We start from the raw sequence: 8,116 nt of genomic DNA, 5'->3' as shown, positions 1-8,116 counted from the left end.
TATATATATATATATATATATATATAAAATAGGTAAAGAGAAAAGTTGCACAAGACATTCAAAACAAGAATGTCTACCCTCCATGGATTGTCTCGTGGGGTATATGATCGCTTGAAGAAGATTATGATTTGTGAGACCTTTTCTTCATCTCCCAGGGACAATTCAAGTTTGAATTTGTATCTCTACATTTCCACATCACAAAAAATGGAAGAGAGCTTTCAAAAAGATAATTTGAAGAAACTTAGATCATAGCTGAGTGGGTTACAAGTAAATCATGATAGGAATATACTATGTTTTTCGAAACCTTTCCAGTTTAAAACACTAAATGTTCAAAAAATTTCTTATACAATCTAAAATTAATCATTAGTGTAGAGTTGTATTGGAAATAAATTTATAATCACTTAGGAAATCATATTTCTTCATTGAAACATTAAATCACATTGTATTTTGATAAAATCAATTGTGCCTTACATTTTAAATCAATTTGTAAATACATTCTATTGTTGGTTTAAATAGTTCATTTTGATTTAATTTATTTTCAATGAATTCACAATATCAAAACGAGTATAGAAAACATTTAAGAGTAGTTATAGAATGTAAACACTGAGTTTGTGAGCTTCCCTTTGAAAATCGTCCAACACGCATCATCGTCTGATATGTTGTAGAGCTTTCATCGTTTGTTATTTGTGTTTGCTTTCTCTAACACTTTATGCTTTTAGCTTTGCTCCATGAGATTTTGTATAGACATTGTATGTCATTTGTATTGTTCGCCTTGCTTATAGTGTTTGTTATCATCAAAACTATTTTAGACGTATGGTCTAATGGATGGAAGATCGTCTAAAGGTTTCATCTAACATCTTTTCAAGTGGCATAACCATCTGACATCTTTAACTCGTTGATCCATTTATAAATTGATTTACCATCTTTAGTTAAGAATGTGTAGTTGGTCTTTGCATTTGCTAACTTTCCATTTTATAACTGAAGCAACTCCAAGTCTTCATTTAGACATAATTCAGTGACATCCATTATTTTCTTTTTATTGTCCTTCGTTTTATCCTTAACATTCATTATAGTGTTGAAGACATTATCAAAAGAAAAAAATTATGTGCATAACATAAGGTTATGCCTTAACAAATTGTCCTTCCAATATGTTAGATCCCAAAATATTGATCATTTGATCCAATTATGATATTGTCCATATCCAAACATTGTTTCAAATGGCATCTATGACTTTAGGAAAGTCATGGAGAAACTCCCATAATTGGTTCCCATTTAAGAAATAAGGTGGGTCATCCAATTCAACTCTGTTTTTTAGGAATCTCCTTTTACTCTTCCTGAAAGGATGATTGCTTGCCAACACTAGTGCAGATATGTAAAACAAATGCGGCTATTTTCAATTTACAAATGCGGTCATAGAACCGCATTTGATCAGCACGCATTCGTAAATTTGGAATTTACAAATGCGGTTCTATGACCGCATTCATAAATCACATTTACAAATGCGGTCATTTTAGGTAACCGCATTTGTATATTATTCTGAATTAGGGAGTGGGTTTGGGGTTTAGGATTTATGAATGCGGTCTTGGTAAAAACCGCATTCATAAATCACTATTTACAAATGCGGTCATTTACCAAGACCGCATTTGTAAATAGTGATTTTTTTTTTAAAATACACTCTGTTTTGTGCAGAAACCATATATTTAAATAACCTGCATAATGATCAAACCCAGCCAGACAAATACAGAAATGTAGTGATCAATTGAAATCATCAAAATGTACATTTACAAGTGATCAAATTACATATAATAAAACCACTATTGTTTACCTATGCTAGAGTTATAAAAATTAATGAAATATGTGGACCAAGAATCTCTAACATATGAAATGCCTTCCTCACTCATTGATGTTTCTTCTGTGAATAACTGCATTGCAAAGTTGACATAAATTAGTTTCTAGATATATATATGTTCAAGAATTATAAAAATGATTTAACATATACCTCTTTCCAACCAGTTTTAACACCTAGTCTTATAATGGTAATCATCCATTGCATAATGTAATAGCCACACTCATAGCTTCTTGGTTGTTTATTACACTATAATTCAATAAAAAGTAATATGTTAGTATATTGATAAACAATGATAATAGAGAAAGAAAAAAATTACAAACCTTTACTCTTATGTAGTTCAAATTATTTGAATTGGATCGACCTTTAAGGATGTTATATCCACGCCATGAACTGGTTAATACAAAAAACCTCGTTAGTAGATGGTTAATTAGTAACATACAAAGTTAAGTTTATACTATACTTACGTATCAATGATATCCTTAAATTTTGTGGGCATCTTCTTGTGTAGGGAACAGAACCACACAGCAGTCTTATCAACCATTGATAAGACAAGTAACTGCCAATGATGCCTATATGATCATTGAAAAGAGTTAGTAAATATTTAAAACATGAAATAATAATAATTGATGACATATAATTAAACTTACTAATTAATATAAGGGCATAAATAAATTTGTTTTCCCTCTTTTTCCAGGATGTTAGTGATGTATGCTTGAGTCTCAGTTGAGTTTGGTCCAACGGGATTAGTATATGCAGGATCTAAGAATCCATACATATTTTCCTTCCCCTCAGTGATACAGACTCTATGCAAAAACCTACAAGTTTTTAGTTAAAGCATAATCAATAATAATTTAACATAAAGTAAATTGAATAATAGGTAAAGATACTTACATCATAAAAAATTGAATTATACTTATATTGAGCTCCTGTTTCCCAGATATAAATTCTAATAAATCTGTGTTGTAAATCATCAGTGGCAGTTCAGTGTTGATTTGAAAAAATGTATTATCCCACGGAACTGGAAAAGGATCATTGCCAATCTGACTAGCAATGACACGTAGGGAAGCTATAGGATCGTCAACTGGAACCTCACGCTTCTTTTCCGGACTTGGTGGCTGAAAAGGTTGCTACAAGATAAACAACATTTGTATTAAATTATATGTAATATATAAATATAAATAAAAAATAATATAATGAAACGAAATTATTACATGAGGTTCGGGCATAGATCGAATGAGCTCTCTGGGCCAGGCAACGAATGTCTGAAATGCATCGGCCACAGTGGTTACCTCATCTGAAGGTAGTGGAACACGAGCATCAGGAAATCGTACTTTTTCAACTGTTACCTTCGCCACATCAGGGGAGAGAGGAACGTTATGTAAGGTGGTGGCGTTTGTATAGACTTTTCCAAGTGCCACCACCCGAGGAAGTTTGCCGCCCACTACCAGGAGCTCACAATCCTCTGTCTGCCCATTGATATCATCCCCTAATGTTGGAGGAGCCGCACAACTCCCCTTTGTGCTCTTGGGAGTGGGACTAACAAGGGGTTCAATCGGCTCAGCACAAACTTGTTGCGATAGAAACTCTTGTCGCATTCGATCATTCTCCTTTTTCATCTCCAGCCACATCAAATCAGTCTCCTTTCTCATCTCCTCCATTATTTCTTCACGTAACTTACTCTTCATTTGAGTTTCCTTCTTGGAGGAGGAGGATGGCTGTCGTTCTGAAACTCCAAAATAAAGTTTAATTCCGACCCCTTGTCCAGCGGCACGAACACGACCAGAGTGTTCAGGTCGTCCAATTGCTTCAACCAGGATATCGTGACGACCTTCAGCAACAAATTTACCGTCGGATTCCAAGGAATCCTGCAAGAGTACACAAAAACCATATTTTCAATCATTAATATAATTAATGCTTTAAAAAAATTGAAAATAACAAAAATAACTTACAATTTTTTCGATTATAACCCCGGATTGCTCAGAACTTGGTGCACCCGACTTCTTAATTCGGGCCCTCTTCCATTTTACATGGCGAAAAGGTGGTGATGGAGGAGAAGTGACCCCTGTTTCCACATTCTCAGACAATGTCCCCTGTTGAGATTTCTCATTTTCCACCATCAGTGTTTGCTCAAGTTTTCTATACCCCGAACGAGACATAACGTGCGGGGTAAGATTCTTCAAAGCTATCTCTTGAGCTTTCTTCCGACGATCCTGTCATAATTGAAATAAACAAACTGAAGTAAATAAGATAAACTTATTAATGTTATATAAACAAAAAAGTTACTTCACTTACCATCCAAGCCTCATTTTCACGGCTTTCTCTAAAAAGACGCCATGTCTCTTCATCAATATGTTGGTACTTTAAACATGGATTTTCGTCTTTAAGGTCGCCAAAAATGTATCTCGAAGTCAGTCTTGACTTAAAGGTACGAAATTTAAGTGCGATATTGGATAATATCTTTGATCGAAGCGGTTCCACATCAGGAATGTCAAAGTTTGCCTGGAAAATAACATCATCAAATTAAAATTAATTAATCAATATTAAAAAGCATTATATGATAACAATAATAATGTAAAGCTTACCAGAACATCCTCCCATAGCATGTTCCGATCAACCTCTGAAACCTCATCCCATGAATTAATCAAAATGGAGAGCCTCTCACGAGAAACAACTCCAAGATAGCTCATAAACTCATTTGCCTTAGGACCAAAAGCCACTCCAGTGTTGACGTCAATGTCAACATGTGTCTTCTCACCAGCAGCACGTCTCAATGCAAGACGCTTCAATCTAGTAGGTCCTCTATTGCCTCGTCCAGATCGAGGTCTGTTTGGAGTCTGGTCGTCATCCATGTCTCTGTTAAAAAAATTAGGTAACAAACATTAGTTAATGTGAATCGAATTAAAATCATATAAAAATAATACAAAAAATTCTAAATGTTTATTTACATGTTGCATGTGGGTTGAATGTTTATATGTAAATTCCTTCACTGTGGTCTTTACGGGTTGCATGTACATCATCAAGTACATCGTCATCTTTATTAGTTATCATTGGTGTGAATGAACGAGTTTCGCCATATTCAATATCATCTATGGCTTCCCCTTGTTTTTTCCCGTGTAAAATGACATACCAATGTTCTGACGTAGGATCTTTCACATAGAAAACCTGAGATGCTTGTTGAACCATTATAAATGGCTCATCTCGATACCCTATCTTTCGAAAGTCCACTAGTGTGAATCCTGATTCATCAATTTTAACCCCACTTTTATTGTCAACCCATTTACACTTGAAAACTGGAACGGAAAACTTAGTGTAGTCAATCTCCCATATCTCTTCTATAAACCCATAGTATGCCATTGATCCAAGTACTGGATTTGTATCTTTCGAAGTCGAAAACTGCATTGACTCGGCTTCAAGAGTAACACCAGAATTTTGAACTGTACTCTTTTCATCCATGGACTTCGTGTAAAATATACAATTATTCACTTCGTACACTGTACATGAGATGACATCAAACTTCAATCCAGCAGCCAACCAAGTCAAGGTCTCTGATGCCGTTGAATCCTTGAACACCTCATCTTTAAACCAAGGCATGAAAGTTCTATTATGTTCCATCAAGACCCATTTCTCTGCTTGTCTTGGGTTATTTGCCTTCACAATGGCTTTATGAGCTTCTATGTAAGGTACAACTTCATCTGTGTTATTCAATATGTACAATTGTGCTTGCAAGACTTCTGATCGAGATTTGCTTACAATATTCACACCACGTAAACATTTAGTTGTAGAACGCCTGTGGTGCCATGAATTAGCTGGAACACCTATTGGATTTGCTTTTGTCATGTACTCTGAACAAAATTCAATACTTTCTTCAGCTATGTACCTTTCAATCATTGAAGCCTCTGGACGATAATGATTTTTCACATAACCTTTCAAAATTTTCATATACCGCTCAACAGGATACATCCATCTTAAGTACACTGGTCCACACAATCTAACCTCTCTTACCAGATGCACCACTAGATGAACCATGATGTCAAAAAAAGACGGAGGAAAAAACATTTCCAATTCACACAAGATAACAACAATTTCATTTTGAAGTTCATCTAGTTTTGAGGGATCAATGACTTTACAACAGATGGAAGAGAAGAATGAGCACAAACGGGTTATGGTGTGTCTAACATTTTTTGGTAAGATCCCACGGATAGCTACCGGCAACAACTGTTGCATCAAGATGTGACAATCATGAGACTTCAACCCAATTAACTTCAAATCTTGCATTGACACTAGGCTCTTCACATTTGAGGAATGTCCTTGTGGCACTTTCACACCCTTTAGACATTGACAAAAACTAATATTTTCATCTTTTGACATTGTGTAACAGGCTGGGGGCAAATATGTACGCTTACCCATTTCTATGGGTGCCAACTCGCCACGTATGTTCATCTCAATCAAATCTAAACGAGCATTTAGACCATCCTTCGTCTTCCCGTTAATGTTAAGAAGTGTACCAATTAAGCTATCACACACATTCTTCTCAACATGCATTACATCTATACAATGTCTGACTTCTAACCTCGACCAGTACGGAAGATCAAAGAAGATTGATTTCTTCTTCCAAATATTTGTCACAGATGACTTTTTTTTGGACTTACCGAAGGTGTGGTCTATGTTATTTACCTTTTGGTAAACCTCAACACCGGTTAATGGAGTTGGTGGACCACTACCCTCTTGGTGTCCATTAAAGGCTTTTTTCAACCTCCGGTAAGGATGATGACTTCTAAGAAACCTCCGATGCCGAAGATATACTGTTTTCCTTCCATGTTTCAATTGTTGAGAAGCAGTGTCTTCTTCGCATATTGGACACGCTTTGTGACCCTTAACACTATAACCTGATAAGTTACCATATGCCGGAAAGTCATTGATGGTGCAAAATAACATGGCATGAAGCTTGAAAGTTTCATTAGCAAATCCGTCAAATACTTCGACACCCTGGTCCCACATTAACTTCAAATCTTCAATTAGGGGACTTAGATAAACATCAATATCATTCCCTGGTTGTTTCGGACCGGATATCATCATAGACAACATCATGTATTTTCGCTTCATGCACAATCCAGGAGGTAAGTTGTAAATAACTAGTAATACAGGCCATGAACTGTGATTTGTACTCATATTACCAAACAGATTCATTCTGTCTGTAGCTAAACCAAGTCAGATATTTCTTGATTCTTTACCAAATTCTGGAAAGTCATCATCAAATTTCTTCCATTGAATAGAATCAGCTGGATGTCGGTACATGCCATCGCATTTCCTCTCATCTGCATGCCATCTAAGATTCTTAGCATCGTCTGGGTTTGCAAACAAACGCTTCATCCTTGGAATGATGGGAAGATACCACATAACCTTCATTGGGGGTCCATGCTTTTCCATGTCATCAATAGAATCATCATCTTTTTGTTTCAACTTATAACGTGATAACCCACACCTCGGACAACTTTTCAACAATTCAAAATCTTTCCGGTATAATATACAATCATTAGGATATGCATGTATCTTTTTGTACTCCATACCCATTGGACAAAGAATCTTTTTGGCCTCGTAATTACGATTAGGTAGACTATTTCCCTCTGGAAGCATATCCTTCAACAGTTGGAGCAATTCCGTGAAGCTTTTATCAGTCCATCCGTTTATTGCCTTCAAATTCATCAATCTTAACACCGCCGACAACCGTGTGAAGTTAGTTGATCCAGGATACAAAGGAGTTTCTGCATCTTTTGACATACTTTCATATCCATGCGCTTTTGCAAAACACTCAGCTCCCACATCACGAATCATGTCCTCCAATCGATCACCATCTCCATCATCGTGTACTGCTTCATCCATGGTAGAACCCACATATTCCTCAGTTACGGAAACACGTGGTAAATTTAATAATTCACCATGCCATGTCCAAGTTGTATAAGATCGAAGAAACCCATCACACAGCAGGTGTTCCCTCATGATATTCACATCCAGTATCCTTCCATTCAAACAGTTAACGCACGGACACCTGATCTTTGCTCCATCATGACCACTAATAATCGCGTTACGCTGCGCAAATTGTATAAATTCCTCTACTCCCCTTTCGTACTCATCACTTATACGAACAACATTAATCCAACTTCGATCCATTATATATTCTGGAATATAGTTAGGATTTTCTAATAATTAGTATTCTATTCAATCTCACACATTTGCCGAGGGTCGAACACCCCCAGACTCAATCCAAAC

The sequence above is a fragment of the Phaseolus vulgaris genome, chromosome 10, assembly GCF_051622355.1.
Source record: "Phaseolus vulgaris cultivar YP4 chromosome 10, ASM5162235v1, whole genome shotgun sequence".
NCBI classification, from domain to species: Eukaryota; Viridiplantae; Streptophyta; class Magnoliopsida; order Fabales; family Fabaceae; genus Phaseolus; species Phaseolus vulgaris.
Note: the sequence above shows the minus strand (reverse complement) of the source record.